The 21031-nt window shown below is 39.9% G+C and overlaps 1 protein-coding gene across 4 annotated transcripts in view; it reads right to left on the minus strand.

The window, feature by feature from the left end:
• The window catches only part of KLHL31 (kelch like family member 31), a 196554-nt gene that overhangs the window by 24323 nt on the left and 151200 nt on the right, over window positions 1–21031 (minus strand). For 2 of the 4 annotated variants that reach the window (XM_042939070.1, XM_042939069.1), the window contains one exon: window positions 11314–12922. The exons of 1 other annotated variant lie outside the window; for it this stretch is intronic. The gene's annotated coding sequence lies outside the window, so the exon portion shown is untranslated. Of the gene's footprint in view, window positions 1–11313; window positions 12998–19609; window positions 19670–21031 lie in introns of those variants that run through there. One more of the 4 variants, XM_042939072.1, reaches the window with a different exon arrangement.

A 21031-nucleotide genomic window follows, 5' to 3' on the forward strand; every position in this document is an offset into this window, starting at 1 on the left:
TAATTGCCCTCTCCTTTCCTACACTTATAAAATTGTGTTAATGAGTGTTACTATTTTGGTTATTTTTTTCACTATTAGGCTTTAAAAATAATTTAAAGAGAATAATCTTTTAAACATAAAACTTTTGTTGTTGTTGTTTTTTAAGTAGGCTCCATTTAAGTACTTTTTTTTTTTCAAAGTAAAATGGAACCCAAAGTGGGGCTTGAACTCACAAGTCTGTGAGATCAAGACCTGAGCTGAGATCAAGAGTCAGACACTCGGGGTGCCTGGGTGGCTCAGTCGGTTAAGCATCTGACTTCGGTTCAGGTCAGGATCTCACAGTTCGTGGTTTGAGCCCTGCATTGGGCTCTGTGCTGACAGCTCAGAACCTGGACCCTGCTTCAGATTCTGTGTCTCCCTCTCTCTCTCTGCCCTTCCCTCACTAGTGCTCTGTCTCTCTGTGTCTGTCTGTCTGTCTCTCTCTGTCTCAAAAATAAATAAACATTAAGAAAAAAAGAAAAAAAAAAAAGAGTCAGACACTCAACCAACCAAGCCACCCAGCTGCCCCAAAACATAAAACTCTTTGGAAATTGGAATTGCTAACCAATAATCAATCACTATAGTCAAGAAGCATAGTTGAAAGAACATCTTGTGTATAATCAGAAAAATCTAGATTCTAGTTCTCCTCTCAACTATTACTGCCTATATCACTCTGGACAACTTGTGGCAACTCACAGAACATTGGATAAGGAAATAGGTTTGTTCCAACTCCTAAGCAACGGTTGGCAGGAGGGCGGGAAGCAAGAAGAAGAGAGTGTTTAATAGTAACACAGTCAACAGAGAATTTATTTCTAGCTTTCATTCCAAGTAGGAAGTGATTCTCAACAACTAGGTTTAAAAACATATACCATACAAAATGATTTGTGGAAAGGACACCATGACTCCATATTCCACAGATGTAGCAACAGAGCTCAGTAATTCATAGCAATGTGAGAATTTTGCAGCCACTAATAGGCAAAGAGCTTTATTGTAGTTAGCTGATAAAACCTCAGTCTTCAAAGAATTTCTGTGACCAAGCTAAGAAGCAAAACTAACTCCCTGACATCACTTTTAAGGACCCCAAAGCAAGAAGCAGGCATCTAAATGAGTGGGGAAGCAAATTGTGAGTCATACAGAGAATCCAGACTGAACTCTAACTAGTGCCTTTAGGCCACGAAGGATTTTAGGAAAGAAAAGCTAGAGATTATATCAAGACATGCTCTACATCTTTTAGAATTTGTCATAGATGTTTATGGACAGCGAACTGTTTATATGTCTCATTAATGGGTGTCAGTTTAGTTATTCTCACCAACTTTTATTTCTTTAAAAATACTGAGCTATTTTTGGGTGTCGTTTGAGGCGTTTTCGTGGTGGTAAAAAACATATAACATTAAATGTTCCATCTTCACCATTTTATTTCTTTTTTTTAAGTAAGTTTATTTATTTAAGTAACCTCTACACCTGACATGGGGCTCAAACTCACCACCCCGAGATCAAGAGCCACAGTCTCCACCAGGTAAGCCAGCCAGGTGTTCCTCTATCCTAACCATTTTAGAATGTACCATTTAGAGTTTCAGTAGTGTTAAGGATATTTACATTGTTGGGCAACAGATCTCTAGAAACTTTTCATCTTGCAACACTGAAATTTGACACCCACTAAACACTAATTCTCCCTTCTTCCTAGCTCTTGGCAATGACTTTTCTACTTTCTATGATTTTGACTACTTTAGATACTTCATTTGAGTGGAAACACATAGTATTTGTTCTTTTGTGACTGACTTATTTCACTTAGCATAATGTCCTCAAGATTCATGCACGGTTTTAGCATGTAACCGGATTTCATTCTTTTTAAGGCTGCAGAACATTCCATTATAAGTATATACGACATTTTCTTTATCCATTCATCTTTCTAAAAAAACTTTAACTGCAGTAGTTAACATACGGTGTTGTATTAGTTTCCAGTGTATAACAACAGTGATTCAGCACTCATACATCTCCCTACCCTTATCACAACAAGTGCACTCCTGAATCCCCATCACCTATTTCACCCCCCACGGCCAGTGTTTGGTAACGATCAGTTTTTCTCTAGAGTTAGAGTCTGTTTCCTGGTTTGTCTCTGTCTCTCTCTCTGTTTTTTCCCCCTTTGTTCATTGTTTAATTTCCCCCTTTGCTCATTTCATTCATTCCACATATGAGTGAAATCACATGATATTTGTCTTTAACTGACTGATTTCACTTAGCATAATACTCTCTGGTTCCATCCATGTCATTGCAAATATCCATTTGTCTTTTGATGGATATTTGGGTTGCTTCCACCTCTTGGTTATCATGAATAATGCTGCCGTGTGTCTGATACTTCTTTGAGATCCTTCTTTGAATTATATATAAAATAATATATATAATATAATGTATAATAATTAATAATATATAATCAGACTATATGTAGTCAGAGTGGAATTGCTGGATCACATAGGAGTTCTATTTTTAAATTTTTGAGAAACGTCTGTACTGTTTTCCATAGTGGCTGCACCATTTTATATTCCCACCAACAGTGCGTGAGGGTTTCAATTTCTCTGCACTCTGGTGAACACTTTTAAGTGAGCTTCTCACTGTGGTTGCGATTTACATTTGTCTTATGATTACTAATGTTGAGCATCTTTTCCTGTGCTTGTTGGCCACTCCCATATCTTTGGAAAATTGTCTATTCAAGCCCTTTCTCTATTTTTAAGTCAGGTTATTTTGTTGTTGAGTTGTAGAAATCCCTTATATAGATCCTTTTCTGGATATCAACCTATATATGTCAGATATGTGATTTGCAAATATTTTCTCCCATTTTGTAGGTTCCCTTTTCATTCTGATGATGGTTTCCTTTGATGCACAAAAGTTTTTAACTTTGATGTCATCCTATTTGTCTATTTTAGCTTCCTTTGCCTGTGCTTTTGGTGTTGTATCCAAGAAGTCATTGGCAAGTCCAATGTCCTAAAGATTTTCCCTATGTTTTCTTCTGGAGTTTTGTAGTTTTAGGTCTTACCCCTAGGTGGTTAATCCATTTTGAGCTAAGTTTTGCATCTGTTGTAAGGTAAGGGTTCGACTTCATGTTTTTTGGATGTGGATATCCCATTTCTTCCACATCGTTTGTTGAAGAAACTACTCTTTCCCCATGTGTTGTCTTGTTGAAAATCATTTGGCCATATATAAAAGGGGTTACTTCTGGGCTTTCTATTCTTTTCTATTGGTCTATCTATGTGTCTTTACACCAGTACTACACCATCTTAATTACTTCTGCTTTGTAGTATTATTTGAAATGAGGAAGTATAAGGTTTCCAGCTTTGTTCTTTTTCAAGATTGTTTTGGCTATTTGCAGTCCCTTAAGATTCCATATGAATTTTAGGACTTTTTTTTTCCTGCAAAAAATACCTTTGGGATTTTGACAGAGATTGCATTGAATGTGTATATCTCCTTGGGTAGTATGGACATTTTAACAATATTGTTTTCCATTCCACGAACAAGGAATGTTTTTCCTTTTTAAGTTTTATTTTTTTGTATCTTTGAGTTTTTAAAACAGTGTTTCATAGTATTCAGTGTACAAGTCTTTTACCTCCTTGGTTAAGTTTATTTCTAAGTGTTTTATTCTTTTTTTAATGGTATAGTAAATGTTTTTTTTTTTTTAATGTTTTTTGTTTTTTGAGAGAGAGAGAGCGCGTGCATATGCATGAGAGAGAGAAGGGGAGGGTCAGAGAGAGAGGAAGAGAGAGAGAATTCCAAACAGGCTCCACACTGTCAGTGCAGAGCCCAACACAGGGCTCAAACCCACCAACCATGAGATCATGACCTTAGCCGAAATCAAGGGTTGTATGCTTAACTGACTGAGCCACCCAGGCACTCTAGGATTATTTTCTTAATTTCCTTTCCAGATTGGTCACTGGTAATGTATAGAAATGTAACTGATTTTTGCGTGTTGATTTTTTGATCCTGCGTCTTTGTTAATTTCTTTTATTAGTTGTAACAGGCTCATGTGTGTGTACATGTATGTGTAGTATTTAGAGTTTTCCATATATAAGATCATGTCATCTTTGAACAGAGATAATTTACTTCTTGTTTTCCAATCTGGATGCCTTTTCTTTCTTTCTTTCTTTCTTTCTTTCTTTCTTTCTTTCTTTCTTTCTTTCTTTCTTTCTTTCTTTCTTTTAGATTTTTGAACATCGGAATTAATATTCTTGTGTGATATAAGGGGCGCCTGGGTGGCTCGGTCCGTTAAGCGTCCGACTTTGGCTCAGGTCATGATCTCACAGTTGGTGAGTTCAAGCCCCACATCAGGCTCTGTGCTGACAGCTGGGAACCTGGAGCCTGCTTTGGATTCTGTGTCTCCCTCTCTCTCTGCCCCTCCCCCGCTCACGTTCTCCCTCTCTCTATCAAAAATAAACATAAAAAAGAAAAAGATTCTCGTGTGATATGAAGCACCTGGTGAGGAAAAACCAGGGCCTTTGCTACCCTGTATGGCATCTTTGTATAAATAAGAGAAGCAAGCCACTTCTTTCAAGTAGTTGCAGCCTGCACCAGGGAACATGATACAGAGAAGAGGGCACAGGATGAATTTCAGTCCCTCTGATCCCCTTGACTAAATGTTCTTGGGTAGTAGACACTTGTGCATCATTTCACAACCTCTTGGCCTCACCTTTTATTCCAGCCACAGCTGCAGTGACCAGTTCTGGGCAGGCATTAACCATTTTCATGCAGATGCCCTTGAATAGTGCCTCACCCAACACCCTAGTCCTCTCACTTCCTGCTTTGGGGCTTTTGTGATTCCCTTTATGGGGACACTCATAGGAATCTTCTTGGCACTCACACATATGCAAGATTAAAGCGTGGGGTTGCGAATGGGGAAGAAGGGACAAGAAGGGACAATAGGAGGGGGGCAGTTAATAATGCCCCCTGAGGCAACCCTTGACCAACGGGGTAAAAGGGTCAATGAATAAATGCTCTGCCCTCTCCACAACCCTCCATGGAAGTTTCTGAAGACACATTTCATAAGTTAAAGGGTCCCACAGGACAGACCAATTGATTGTCTGATGTAAGACATGCTCATAGAACTGTATGTAGCAGGGGTGCCTGGGTGGCTCAGTCAGTTAAGTCTCCGACTTCAGCTCAGGTCATGATCTCACACTCTGTGAGTTCGAGCCCCGCATCAGACTCTGTGCTGACAGCTTGGAGCCTGCTTTGGATTCTGTGTCTCCCTCTCTCTGCCCCTCCCCTGCTCATGCTCTGTCTGTCTCTGTCTCAAAAATAAATAAAAGCATTAAATTTAAAAAAAAAAAAAAGAACTGTATGTAGCAGCGCAGACAATAACCTCTAACACCACCTGCTTCAGATTTCACCTTAAAGAGACTCATTTGTTTTGGGTGCTTTACATGCTACATAACCACTTCGTGGTTTCTGAGTTCTTCATCCTCTTTATAAAACAGAAGTAAAAACATTTAACAATGTATTTAAAGTGTAAAGCACTAAATACATTTAAATTATTAAATATAAATCATTCTTTCTGTTCTCAAGTTTCACATCCATTACCATATAAACAAATATTTGCCTTTATAGAAAATCAGTTATACAGATGTCTAGACTCATGATGACAGGGAGTGAGGGTTTTAGACTGAGCTGCTGACTCTAGAGAGAGCTCTTTTCTACTTTATCTTTTAATCTATCTAGACAGCAGGATTGTGGAGCTCAATCAGCCTGATTTGGGCTCCATCATGGCCCCAACTTTCCTGAAATTAATGCCAACTCCGGCCCCTTGGTCTGTGTGATTTGCCCTTCCTGCCTGTGTCCCAATGTAAGCATCACTCATCCTAGATGGGTCTTTGAAATCTTTTAGAATTTGATAGTGCCAATCAGGTGAGGGCAGCTTCGATCTGCTCCCCCACCCCCCGGCCCCTAGCACCACCCAAAATTTTACCTTCGCTTCAGTCTCTTCTCTGTCAATGCTTCTACAGGTGCTACTCTGTGATGCCAAAATCGGCCTACATTTAGTTTATTGCTGTATTGGAATTTTATCTTATTTTTGTTTTCATAAATAGCCCGCCATTCACAGATGAGAGAAACTACTACATAAAAACTCTTATGTCTTATATTATTAAAATGTAATCAGATTATTGTCATTTGATAAAACACCTTTGCTTCTTCATTTGGCCCTAAATGTTTTTTCATTACTGGAGTCAAACTTGTATTGGAGAAAACTGTAGTTATCTGCTTTTTATAATGCATGATTATCACGTTACTGACTTCACTGTGCTATTTTTGGTACTGTGAAGTGAAGGCTGGGTGTTTAGGGGCTTAGGTCAAGGCCCTTTTTGCCATTGGCTGTGTGATCTTGGACAGCCACTTAATTTCTCTGGCTCCACCTTCCACCTTTATTAAATGTGACTGTTGGACTAGACATACCACCTGCTCTAAATACTATGAGTATCTCCTCTCTGCCTTTGGGTTAACTGAGCACCCTGGGTCAAGATGTCAGTATTAGTGTGTCTTACTTTCATATTTTCTCAATTGTCCTTTTCATTGTTTGTTTATTTTAAAGTCACACCAGTACTTTTCTTGGAATCTTACTATGGCATATGTCAAAGGCAAACACACCATGTGTCTTTGCCTGTGTATTTCTCTTCATGGAATATCATTAAATGTAGAGACTTCCAGCCCATATTCAAATGTTCTGGTTTTCTATATAGTACAGACTGTTCCACACTTAATGATGGTTCCACTTAACGATTTTTTGACTTTATTAGGGGAGAAAGTGATATGCATTTAGTAGAAACTGTATTTCCAGTTTTGAATTTTGACCTTTTCCTGGACTGATGATATGCAGTATGATGCTCTCTTGTGATGCTGGGCAGTGGCAGCTCCCAGTCAGCCACGCTATGAGTCCAAGATCAAGGTCTAAGAAGCTTTAGTTTCTTCTGAGGCCACTCTCCTCGGCTTGCACATGATCACCTTCTCACTGTGTCCTCACTTGGTCCTTTCTCTATGCCTGTGCATCTCTGGTGACTCTTTGTGTGTCCAGATTCCCTGTTATAAGGGCACTAGTCAGGTTGGATTAAAGCCCACATTAACAGCACTATTTTAATTGATGCACCTCTTTAAAGGACTGTCTCCAGTCACAGTCACATTCTGAGATACTAAGGGTTAAGGCTTCTACATTCAAATTTGGTACGTACAAATTAGTACGTAGCATTCTCCATATAAGGTAAGATAAGGGAAGATAAGGTAAATCAGCAGCTCCAAGAAGTTTATAAGAATAAAGTTGTGATAAGAAAAGAGCATTTCATAAAAATATATATTGGGAAAAGTCTATTGAATTATTTTAACTTTTCCAATCCATTCTGAGTATGTTAAGATACACTAGGTGTCTCAAAGAGAAAGAAGACCAGACACAATACTCATTTGCTAGGTGTTGGCCAGGCTGATTTTTAAAAGTGTTTTGTCAGTTGCTGAAAGGCATTAAAGTTTCCAGTTATGGCTGTGGATTACTTCTCTCTTCAGTTTTATTGGTTTTTATCCCATGCATTTCAAAGGCCTAATATTAGAAGCACACACATTTAGGAGTATGTCTTCTTGATGAATTGGTCCTTTTATTGTATGAAATACTCTTTTGCCTTGAAATCTACTTTGATTGATATTAATATGCCCACAGTAACTTCTCACATTTACTGTTTGCATGATGCATCTTTTTCCTTCACTGTATTTGTGTCTTTATAATTAAGTTTCACCCTTTGTAAAGAGTATGTAATTCAGTCTTGCTTTTTAAATTCAAATGCCCTTGAATTAGAGTACACAGTTCATTGATATTTTATGTAGTCATTGAGATGGTTGGGGTTAGCATCCATCAGTCTGTACTTGTTTTCTGGTTGTCATGGGATCTTTGTTCCTCTGTTATTCCTTTCCTGCTTTCTTTTTGTTTAATTGAATTTTTAACATTCCTACTTATTTCTCCTATTGTTTGTTAAATTTACTGGGGTGGCTAGGTGGCTCAGTGGGTTGAGCATCTGACTTTGGGTCAGGTCATGATCTCCACCTGGTTTTGTGAGTTCATGCCCCACACTGATCTCACTGCTGTCAGTGTGGAGCCCCCTTCAGATCCTGTCTCCCTCTCTCTCTGTCCCTCCCCCACTTGTGCTCTCTCTCTCAAAAATAAACATAAAAAAATTTCTTAAAATTATAGTCTATGTTAAATTTACACTGTAGCACTTCATGTAAAATACAGTTTACAAGAGTATAGTTCCTTTTACTCCATTCTTTATGCTAACTTGTCATCTGTTTTACTTCTATGGGCTTTATAAACCTCATACGCAATGTTACTACTTTTGCTTTAAATTGTCTTTTAAAGGAATGAAAAGAAAGATAGCCTTTTAAATATCTACATATTTATTAGCTTACATACTTTTCATGCCTTCCTATAAGTCTGGGATTCCATTTGGTTTCATTTTTTCTTTCAGCTTGAAAAATTGTCTTAGCATTTCTATTTTTATAAATCAGCTGACAACAAGTTCTTTCAGTTTTCATTGATCTGAAAAGGTTTTTATTTTACCCTCATTTCAATGATAATTTTGCTGGATATAGCAATTTGAGTTGATGGTGTTTTTTGCCCTTGAAACACTTTAAAATTTCACTTTCTGACTTTTTTCACCACTGTTTTTGCTGAGGTACCAGTTTGAGTTTGTATTATAGTTCGCCTGAGCATAATATACCTTTTTCTCTGGCTTCTGTTAAGATTTTTCTCCTCATCTTTGATTTTTCTGCATTTTGACTATGAAATGTCTCAGTATGTTTTTCTTTGTGTGTTTATCCTCCATAAGTTTCACCAAGCTTCTTGGATCTGTAAATTGACTTTCCAATAACCAACTTTAGGAACATTTCATCCATCTTTACTTCAAATATATTTTTTCTGCTCTGTTCTTTTTCTCTTTTCATTCGGGTACTCTCATTATACATGTTAGATCATTGGTATCTTTCTAGAGATTACCAAGACTCTATTCATTAACAATTTTTTTTTTCTTGTTCTTCAGATTGAATGATTTCTTTTAATTTGTCTTCAAGCTCACCAACTTTTTCTTACGCAATTTTTGGTCTGCTGTTATGCTTATTTCATGAATATTATATTTCAGGTAATGTAATTTACAGGTATAGAATTTCCATTTGGTTATTTAAAAAAAATTTTTTTAATGTTTATTTATTTTTGAGAGAGAGAGAGAGAGACAGAACACAAACAAGAGAGGGACATAGAGAGAGGGAAACACAGAATCTGAAGCAGGCTCCAGGCTCTGATCTGTCAGCCCAGAGCCTGACACAGGGTTCAAACTCATGAGCCATGAAATCATGACCTGAGCCAAAGTCGGACGCTTAACTGACTGAGCCACCCAGGTGCCCCCTCCATTTGGTTATTTTTTATAATTTCCATTTTTATGCTGAGATTTCCCAGGTGTTTACTAGTTTACATTTTCTGTTATATCCTTAAACATATTTATAACTGTTACTTTTATGTCCTTGTCTGCCCATCCTAACACTTAGATCACCTTCGGGTCTATGAACAAAACTTTATGGGCATGCAACTATGCTCACTCATTTACATGTTGTCTGTGGCTGCTTCCATGCTACAATGACAGAATTGAGACATTGTGAAAGGGAACATATGACTTGCAAGCCTGGAGTTTTTTCTCTTTGGTCTTGTAAGAAAAATTTTGCCAACTTCTGCTCTAAAGAATGCCTCAGACTTGAGGCCACATTACTTCCTCCAATCACATGGCCTTTCTGGGGTCTCTGGAAGTGATCAAAGAGCCCAGAAATGTCTCCCACTCTGGTTGGGTTGGAACTCCAAAGCCTCTCAGCACTGAGCTACCTCTGTTAGTACTCAATCCTAGGGCAGCCACTCTCTGCTGGGCCTTACAGAGTTTTGCCCTGCTTATGTGCAGCTCTGCCCTCAGCCAAGGTTCTACCATGAGCTGCCACACAGACTTCTAAGAACTCATCTCTGCAGCTCCATTCTCTCTGTTGCCATGCCCTACAAATTCCTTTAGCAGCCCTGAACTTCACTCTTGCCCTCTTCAGTGCAGGGCAAGAGGGACATAGAATCTGTGTCTTCTAGAGTCTTCTGTGCCCTTCTAGCACTTCACTTCTTGGCCCTGTGGTTTGGAAGGTTTCCCTAGGCAAAAATCCAGGGTGAATGTGCTGTTCACTTCATGGGCTTCCCTTTTCTCAAGGACCTCTGTCCTGTGCTGCCTGGTGTCCAACGTCTAAAAATAATTGTCTCATTTATTTGTCATTTATTGTTGTTGATGGCAGGAGGGCAAGCCTGGTACTGGTTACTCGGGAAGAAAGTTTGCTCTTTATTCCTTTTTTACTCTTTTTTTTTTTTTTTAACGTTTATCTATCTTTGGGACAGAGAGAGACAGAGCATGAACGGGGGAGGGGCAGAGAGAGAGGGAGACACAGAATCAGAAGCAGGCTCCAGGCTCTGGGCCATCAGCCCAGAGCCCGATGCGGGGCTCGAACTCATGGACCGCGAGATCGTGACCTGAGCTGAAGTCGGAAGTCCAACCGACTGAGCCACCCAGGCGCCCCATTATTCCTTTTTTACTCTTACATTTAATCATATGCAATTATGACTGAAATGGCCTCTAAGTTACAGTGAATAAAAGCATAGTCTTAGATGAAATGTGTAAAGACTTTAATTAAATCTACCTAACAACTATATTTCTTTTTTGCTAATTGGGCTATCCTTCTGTCTTTTTACTTAGTAATTGGAGACATCCTCCATTCATGTATTTTGCTTTTGTTTTGGGGAAAAATAAAGATTTAATGACTACCATGCTGTTCTATACTCATAGGAAATGTTCAAACCCATTACAACATCATGTATGTATATTTTAGTTTATTTTTATTATTTATTTAGAGAGAGAGGCAGAGAGAGAGCATGCCAGAGGTGGAGAGGGGCAGAGGGAGAGAGAGAGAATCTTAAGCAGAAATTGTGCTGTGCATGGAGCCCAACGTGGGGCTTGATCCCACAACCCTGGGATCATGACCTGAGCCAAAATCAAGAGTCAGATATTCAACCAACTGAGCCACCCAGGCACACCTATTTAATTTTTTAAATTGAACGTTAGTCAACATACAATATTATATTAGTTTTGAGTGTATAACACAGTGATTCGACAATTACATACATTACAAAAAGGTCACCACAATAAGTGTAGTTACCATCAGTCACCCTACAAAGTTACAATGTTATTGACTATATTCCCTGTGCTGTATTTTCAATCCATTATGTATTTATTTTATCCTTTAAAACTACCACTACTAGAAAATAATTCAAAGCTAATAGCACTATTTCCTATGCTAAAAATATTTGTAGAATTGGGAAAATATTATCTCAAACTGTCTATAGATGTCATGTTTTATTGCTGCAGCCTCTTGTCAGGTTGTGCTAGCTGGAGTTTCTGCTGATGGTCCCTAAATTTCAATTTCAGGGAATTGGAAGCAGGTTATTTTCTAGAAGGTACTGCATTATGCTGATTGTGCAAAGTGCCAACATGGATAGCTTAGTTTCTGGGCCACAAAGAAGCTCTAAATTAGCAGATTAATTTGGACTGCCTTCTTAAAATTTCAGTTATTTGACAGTTTACCTCAACTTTAGAACTTCTTGCATCAGGAAATCTTAGTGATTTTACATTACTAAGTACCTCTTAGATGTTAAATTGATAAGCATCAATGTGAATTTTTGGAATAAGCGCCCCTAGACACAGAGATAAATTCCAGTTCAGAGGAGTAACTGAAGTTCTGAGATGTGTGTAAATCATGTCATAAGAGGAACTACCAAAGGAATTAGGGCTGATGATGAAAGTGTTAAGTGTTAATTTTTCAGCACACTTTAAGGGCTGTTTTAAGTGCAGAAAGGACTATGCAGAGGCTTGTTTAAGCTTTTGAAGTTAATAATAAATTTATTATAGTTACACATTCAAAACCCTTAAGGTTTGAAGTTCAGCTTACAAATCTCATTTTATTATATATCAAGCACATTTTTGCAATCACTTGTAAGGCTCTTTGACTAATATTTGGCTCTATTTATGGATCTGTTAATCAAATATCTTCAAATACTTTACACTGCATTTGTATATTTAATGTATTTCAGGTTAGGTCTTTAGCCTTAAAAATCTTTTGACCAATAAACCTTTCCAAGTGTTTAAATAATTCTTAGAAATCTGATACATTAAACTTATAACAAACTTAAAATTCTATTTTTTTGGGGTGGGGGGAAAGCCTGAAAAACAAAATGATTAAAATTAAGGACGTGTGTTCATCCAAAGACACCGCAAAGAGACTGAAAGGCAGGTCACCAAAGGACTTAACACTTGCAATTTGCGTATTGAAAAAGGCCCATGTTAGAATAGGTAAGGAATTCCTAGAAATCGATGAGTGAGGCAGAAGACCTTCCTTAATACTTCCTGACCTTTGAGTGGGGAAGACCTGGAGAGGGGAATCTATGAGGTGAGTGGCTGCTGAGGTAGCTGTTTAGTGATGGTGGCAAGAGGCTGGGGGACAGAGTGTTGGATAATCCCTGGTGGCTCCAGGACTGGTGGGGGCAGGGAGACGCAGGTAGATGCCCATGGTGGGGGGGCTCCTCCTCTGTTGACACCCGTTCCCCTGGGCCTGGGAGACCTCCTCCAGGAGGTGCTGGAAGGTGCTCTGTGGAAACTCTTTCCTCTTCCTCAGAGCACTCCACTCCGGCCTGCCCTCATTTCCTGGCCTGAGGTGGGGATCCTCAGAATCCCCTTCCACATGCTTAGGCTCTTGCTCCAGTTTCTTCTCCCAGAGTTTCAAGGTCAGTCCGGTCGTTTCATCTGCCACCGAGGAGTCCAGCATCCTGGGACGATAAAGAGACAGGGGACACTACAGGCCCACCTTCCCACCTGGTGCTCAGGTTATCTGCAAGAAAGAACTGTTCAGCTGGAGAGTGAACTTAAGATTCTCTTAAATGTTCCAGTGCTTCTTCCCAATGTAGAAGATTTCAACCAAAAATTACAAGTTGATACTGACTACTCAATTACACATTTAAATTCTAATTAGGGGGCACCTGGATGGCTAAGTCAGTTGAGCATCTAACTTCAGCTTAGGTCATGATCTCATGGTTCGTGAGTCTGAGCCCCGCATCAGGCTCTCTGCTGTTGGCATGAGCCCACTTTGGATCCTCTGTCTCCCGTCCCCCTTTCTCTCTTTGCCCTTCCCTCGCTCATTCTCCTTCCCTCCCTCAAAAATAAATAAAACAAAACTTCTAATTAGAAGGTAGACACTCTGATAGACTTATTTCTCCTAAATATTCCTAATACAGAAAGCACTAAATTTGCACACACTCTAGTCTCAATAGAGTAACATATGGCCTTGGTTATCTTAAATATTTCTGTGCTTGGTTCTGAATCCTCTTTGGAGTCAAAAGATACTTCTTCACTACGGAAACCATTTCCTTGTCCCATGCATTTTGGGGCTGACTATCTCAGCTTGCCTGACGTGGCTTACTGCCTGGAAACTTCAGCCAGAAGAAGGCTTACTATATATTCTTTTTGGCAATCTTGACGGGACACACTGAATCCGCTTTTGCAGCTTTGTCATTGACTCTGTGATTTCCGGAGCCAAAAGGTCACTTAGCCCTCAAACCTCTAATTCTCTCTGCAGGAAAGCCTGAAGACCCTCTTCTCTTGACTCTTAACATTTGCGAACAAATACAACAAATACAAGTTGTCTACATACAACTTGGCTGCCCTTTGGGTTTTCTGGAAGCTCGTAAGAGCTATTGCAAATACTGAAGTGATAGCAAACTGAATTTTTGAAATCTCTTCTGGCTTTGTAGACTAGTTGGTTGCAGCTCCAAAGTCATATTCCTGGTAGGTGTGTGACTCCAAAGTCATATTCCCGGTAGGCTCCTGGAGAGCCCTTGTAACTGCAGTCATGACAATTCTGTGATTTTCACAGAATAATTTCACGTGTTTATCAGAATCAGGCATCCACAGGTGCCTTTTTGTGTCTACGTAACAGGTGTTTCTCAAACAATCTGGCCATTCAGTTATGACTCATCTTAGTTTACAGTCCTGGGTTATTGTGTTTGTAATGTTCCTCCACTCCTTCCTCCACCACCATCCATTCTCCTGAATCTCTTCTTCTCTCCATTATACACAATAAATGAGTGCCTACTTCAAGCTGGATGTGGTGCTAAAAATAGAAAGGTAAGCTAGATAGGGGAGCCTGGCTGGCTTAGTCACTGGAGCATCCGACTCTTGATTTTGGGGTCAGGAGTTCGAGCTCCATGTCGGGTGTAGAGATTACTTAAAAAAAAAGTTAACAAGGCAAGCAAGGAAGATGCATTTGGTTATTAAACAAATATACCCTAATAACATTTTAAAACTTTAAAAAATTGAGCTATAACTTTCATATCGTAAAACGTACACATCTTAAGGATAAGCTCAATGGGTTACCAATAAATTAGGAGTTATCATAAGTGCCAGGAAACTTATTCGAGGATAATTGCAATTTTACCAGTGAGCATATATCCCAAATAAAATCAATGGACTTTGTCTTGAAATGTCAGTTTGAAGGCCATTACTCAGATATTTGTGAGTTGTTGGTTTGGAGCGGGATCAATAAACTATGGCCTATGGGGCAGTGTAGACTATTTCTGTATGGTCTAGGAGCTAAGAATGTTTTAAAATTTTTACATGATTTAAGGCAAATAGGAGAGGGAGAAGAAGGAACAGAAACTATATGTGAGCAGCAAAGCTTAAAATATTTATTAACTGGAACCTTTAGAGAAAAAAAATTTGCTGACCCTGAAGCTACAGAGAAAAGAAAGTTAACTAGAAGCCAAGGATAATGGCTCTTTTTCTTTGCTCTCTAGCCTAGTAAGCCAGATGTGTCAACAGGTTCTCTCTCACTGGCACTGACACGTTGCTTAATCAGAAAAGGGTTTAAATTTTTACTAGCTTATGTCAGCCCCACCTAGTCATATTAAATGCAGGGAAGAGTTTGCTAAAACACCTTGCCAGATCACTAAGCCAGGACACTCAGAGGTGGTGACTCTCAACCTTAAGAAGGCCTGGATTTTTCAGAAATATAGAAATAGTTATGGCTGTGTTTACCTATTTTCAAGGCTATGCGTGTGTTTGGAAGACTTTGCCATAGATATTGTCATCATCTGGAACCTTTGCAGTAGATGGGGGCTGGGGAGAAAGCAGATCAAGTATGCATGGGGCTCTGATTCGGCACATATCCTGCCACATATCCTATCCCTCCTTCTCTCTCCAAATAATCTCTATGCTGTTTCCTCAAGTCTAATCCAGCTCACAGTATGCTTCATTCAGCAGTCAATATCCTACTCTCCAGAGGGAAATTTCGGCTCAAATAAGGCCAGGCTGGCCAGCATTTGGTCTGATTACCGATGGGGGCTACATGGGAGTTTCTAGGCAGTGTCGGTGTTAGAATTGTCGCTGTGGTTTGGGTTGGTCGATATTGCTGGATCGGCTATGGTTACTGGCATAGAGAGGAGAGGCTAGAAATAACTAAGAGAATGTTTGAGCCCTAACAAAATGGGTGGGTCTCGGGAGAAAGTTTGTCCTGGAAAGGGAAGTAGAGTGTAAGCCAAGAAATTTGTGCAAAAGCCAAGAACAAGAATGACTGGGGTCAGAGACAGATTGCCATTTGTTGGGCTCAAGGCTCTGTTGGGGCACATGGCATTCCAGGCTAGGGGTAGGAAAATGAACTGCAGACCTTATCCATTTGTAGGGTCTCAAACAGCCTTGGGTTGACTGTTGGAACTGAACTTGTCAGTTGGAGGTTGAATGGCGATTGCTGAGTGTGATTGGGTTGGTAAAGCCCAGTTTTGACAGGACTAAGCTATTATTGTTATTATTATTACAAAAAGTATTTGATGGCATTTGCCATTTTATTGAGCAATTTCTATGTGCCAGACACCTTATAAATCATATCCCTACTCCTTACTACAACTTTATTGAAGCATGTACTATTACCCCTATTTTCCAGAGCAGACAACTGTAGGTCAAGGAAGTGAAGTGACTAACTTGGGCTGGTAAGTTGATTTTTTGTTCCAAATCTCTCAGAGCCCTAAGTATAAAACTGCTTAATTTTATGCCTAATGTTCCTTCCATAAGGGGTATTTAAAAAATTCTTACAACCATAAAGCAATTACTTATTCTACATCCTGGAATATGGTCCTCCCTAGGGATTTTGGATACAGAATAAATCTAACCTCAGAATCTTCTGACATGTTAGTATAATGTACTTACTTAGCCAATTCTAACTAAACATCTTTTTTATGTCATGCACTGTGCCAGTTGATGAGTGTATGGTAGCAAATGAAATATGCATGGTCACAGCCCTCATTGGGCTTCCAATAAAACAGGTTAGATAGACACTGAACAAGAAAATAAGAGGAGCCTGGGCGGCTCAGTCAGTTAAGTGTCTGACTTTAGCACAGGTCATGATATCACAGTTTGTGAGTTCCAGCCCCGCTTCAGGCTCTGTGCTGACAGCTCAGAGCCTGGAGTCTGTTTTGGATTCTGTGTCTCCCTCTCTCTCTGCCCCTCCCCTGCTTGTGCTCTGTCTCTCTCTGTCTCAAAAATAAATAAACGTTAAAAAATTTAAAAAAAAGAAAAGAAAAGAAGATAATAGGTGTGTAATCATAAACTTTGCAATGTCTATCTTAGTTTACTGGGTGATGTGTGAGAGATATTAATAAAGGGATTTACTTAAAAATTTTTTTTGAGAGAGAGAGACAGAGTGAGGTCAGGGGAACAGCAGAGAGAAAGGGAGACACAGAATCCAAAGCAGGCTCCAGGCTCCAAGCTGTTGGCACAGAGCCCAGCTCAGAACTCGAACCCAGGAACCATGAGATCATGACCTGAGCCAAAGTCAGATACTTAACCGACTGAGCCACCCAGGTGCCCCTAAGGGGATTTGCTTTAGATTAAGTAATCAGGGAAGGCCTCTTAGAGGAAGTAACATGCCTGAGCCTGAAGGCTGAGCTAGCTGGAAGCACCTAGAAGCAATGGTGCTTGTGATTTGCCCCTGGGGGACATTCAGCAATGTCTACAGATATTTTGCTTGTCACAAGGGGGGAGGGGGGGAGGGGGAAGGGGTGGTTTTGCTGGTAGTTTTGCCAGTATCTAGTGAATAGAGGCCAGAGATGCTATTGAACCTCCTTCAGTGCAAAGGGCAGCCCCTCACGCCAAAGAATTTTCAGGCCCCAAGCGGCGCTGAGATTGAGAAATGACATTTGAGGTTATTCAAAAGTAGTCAGCAAGCTCGCATTTTCCAGGAATTCTCAGATTTACTCCAAACAAGGGGGAATTCTTAGATGAAGCATTGTAATAACAGTTTCCTTACCTGCTTTTAGAGTCTAGTAAAAAAGCCCCTAGTACAATTTTAAGCATAAATTAAGCAGGTCAGATGCTGGCTACTGACTCTTTTACATCATTGGATTTTTCTAGCAAAAGTTGCCCTTGTCACTTTGATCTTTCATACGTGTCCACGTTTCTTGCTGGGGCTGACTAGGTAACCTCTAGACAGGGTCCGACTAGGTCATTTCTAATGGCTTAATATGTCACTATTCCCAGAACAATGCAGCACTATAGAAATTTCTGTACGTTTTTCTAGACTAAGTAGGAGCAAAAAGGTAAAAAACATTTTGACACAGCTGTCAGTGGGTGACACTGAGCAAGCTTCTAAACATCAATTTTCTTATCCGTAACACTGGCATTGCCTTCATGGAACAGTTTCTTGACTATTTTGGTATTGTGGCAATTCAGAGCCGAGGTTGAAAATCCTTACTGCTTCATGGAGGGGATTAAAGAAAATAAAATATAAAGAAAAAAAAAAGACATACCTTCTTTCATTCTGCCAATGGCATTTTCTAAACTAGCCAGAAAAGAAGTAATTTGATTAAAATAAACAAAGATACATGAAAGCTCTGTAAATAATTGGATGTGACAGAGCAAGAATGCTGTAGAAATATTGATGTGAGCACTTTTCCATTTGCTTTGATTCAGGCATTGCAGACAAGCCAATGATCTTCAGCCCTGGCTCCACTTCCCTGAAACTTTCCCTGACGAGACTTTCTTGCTTTTCTGGGAACTCCTTATGTGAGGGCCCCCTCCCCTTTTTCTTTTTTCTTTTTCAATAACTTAAAGCTCATTTGCCTGGCCCTTACTTAAACACCCAGAATGTTGGGATAGATGGATGATCGAATGGATGGGGAAAACTGAATATTTGACACTGAACTGTTCTATCCGTGGGGATTTGATGTGAAGGACACAACACGATGACCTTTCTAGTTAGTGTACAATCTGTCCATATTATAACCAGCTGGTAGGGCTCTGCCAGTGACTTTTCAGTGTCCTGTCAGGTTCCGTCTTCCTCTGTTCTCTCTACATCAGATTATTATCTTTAAGACTGAAAGTGAGGAGTGCCTGGGTGGCTCAGGTAGTTAAGCATCTGACTTGGGCTCAGGTCGTGATCTCATGGTTCATGAGTTTGAGCCTCAAGTTGGGCTCCCTGTTGTCAGCGCAGAGCCTGCTTCGGATCCTCTGCCTCCCTCTCTCTCTGCCCGTCCTCCATTCTCTCTCTCTCTCTCAAAAATAAATAAAAACAATAATAATAAAAAAGACTGAAAGTGTTACTCAGGATTTTTCTCTATTGGATATTTTGCATGTTCTTCGCATACTTAATTGCTTATGATTTCACATGTAGGAAACGGGACTAGTTACTTCAAATTACTAGTTAAATCAAAACTAGTCAAATCAAATTTCAAACTCTACAACACAACACTCCCCAGGGTGCCTCAGTATTTGAAATGCTGCTCCAAGAACTTAAGTACAGTTTTTAGTTCTCAGCTTATATATTAGAATTATTTCAGTGCTTTAAAAAAAAACTGGGGGTTTTAGGGGCGCCTGGGTGGCTCAGTTGGTTGGGCGACTGACTTCGGCTCGGGTCATGATCTCATGGTTCATGGGTTCGAGCCCCGTGTCGGGCACTGTGCTGACAGCCTGCTTCCGGTTCTGTGTCTCCCTCTCTCTGCACCTCCCCTGCTCGTGCTCTGTCTCTTTCTAACTCTCAAAAAATAAATAAATGTTAATAAAAAAAAACTTAAAAAAAATAAAAAATAAAACTGGGGATTTTATTCTAGAGTAAGATTCCGGTACTCTCTAGCTGTAGCTCTGCCCTTTCCCCAGCATTTGACATGGGCTGGTTTCCATCCTCTCCTCTCATTCAGATACTTATCTCTTAACCTTGACTGTTGGAACTACAGCAAATGTTTTCAGGCACTGTAAATATGTCAAAGTAAACATAGTGTTGACAGTGTAAGGGCAGTGTCCAGCCCTAATGCTGACCATTTAACAGATCCTATCCCCCCCCCCCTTTTTTTGACAAATATAATTAAGAGCATGCTATTTCATGAGATCTACTGTGTCCAAAAAAAGAAAGAAGACAGTGGAGTTATTAAATAAACTGTTGCCATATATTTCACAGGGCAAACAAAAGTACTTACCATTTAAAAGTAAACCAAGAAGAAAATGCCCACTTTCACAATGCAGAAGGTTCTGGTTGCCTAGGTTAAGGAGGGGAGGAGACTCAGTGTCGAGAAAGTGGGAGAGGTGGGGGACAGGAAAGGGAGAAGATGGAACCTCTTCTGTCCCTGGAAGCAGGGGGCATTAAGTTATGGTGAAGGCAAGGAATGGCACCTGGATTGTTCCTTTGTGAGCTGAGCAATGTTGACATTCATTCACTCATTTCTCAGTGTTCACTGAGTGCTTACCACTGGCCAGATGCTGTTCTAGGTGCTTGGGATATATCAGAGAACAAAACAAAGACGCTTGGCCTTCTGGCGTTTACGTTTTAGCAAGGAAAGACACACAGTACATATGGAAAATAAGTAACTGTACAGGAAGTCAGAAAGTGATAAGTGTTATGGGAAAAAGAAAAATTAAAGCAGGGGATCCATAGTATGCAGTTAGTTCAAGGTCAGGACATGATATGGCCTGGATAGTGGCCAGGGTAGTTAGGTCTTCTTGAGAAGGAACGATGTGAACAAGGACTTGAAGGAAGTTAGGGGTTTAGCCAAGTAGCCAAGTGAGGAAGAGTATTGCAGGCAGAGGAAACAGCCAGTACAAAGGCCTTGTGCAGGAAGGGAGTTAGGAGTGGTCAGGAAAACAACAAGGAGCTCAGAACGACGGCACTGGTATGTAAGAGGATGAGGTGATGGCAAAGGAAGCAAATCTAAAAACCGCACAGGGCTTTGTGTATTCACTCTTTGTCTCTTCTAGCTCACCTGAGCCTCCCCCACCCCCAACTTCTAAAACCCTTCTATGATTCCCTTTGGAATTCACTACCCATTGTCACAAAACACACTTATAATATCAGCCCAGACTGTAAATAGTGTCTTCCTCTTCTTGTTCTAATGTGGACTCTACTTCTCGAGCAGCCCTCCAGGGGGTGGATAGCCCTCATGCTACTAGGCCTGGGGGCGGGGAAGGGGGGGCTCAGCTATTCTGATGGGCAAATATTTTCCACCCTTTTAAACTCCATTTATAAGATGGCTTGCTGTATTTGGTATATATATATATATGTATATATATATACAATAAACCATATACCAATATGGTATACAAATATACCAATAAACATTATATATATATATATATATATATATATATATATATATATGTGTGTGTGTGTGTGTATATATACACACACATATATATATAATGTTATATATATATATATAATGTTTATTTATTTTTGAGAGAGAGAACAGGAGCAGAGATGGGGCAGAGAGGGAGGGGGGAGGGAGACAGAAAATCTGATGTGGGCTCTGCACTGACAGAAGAGAGCCTGATGTGGGGCTTGAACTCATGAACCATGAGATCATGATCTGAGCCAAAGTCAAGAGCTTAACCGACCGAGCCACACT

Source organism: Panthera leo, chromosome B2 (assembly GCF_018350215.1).
Source record: "Panthera leo isolate Ple1 chromosome B2, P.leo_Ple1_pat1.1, whole genome shotgun sequence".
NCBI classification, from domain to species: domain Eukaryota; kingdom Metazoa; phylum Chordata; class Mammalia; order Carnivora; family Felidae; genus Panthera; species Panthera leo.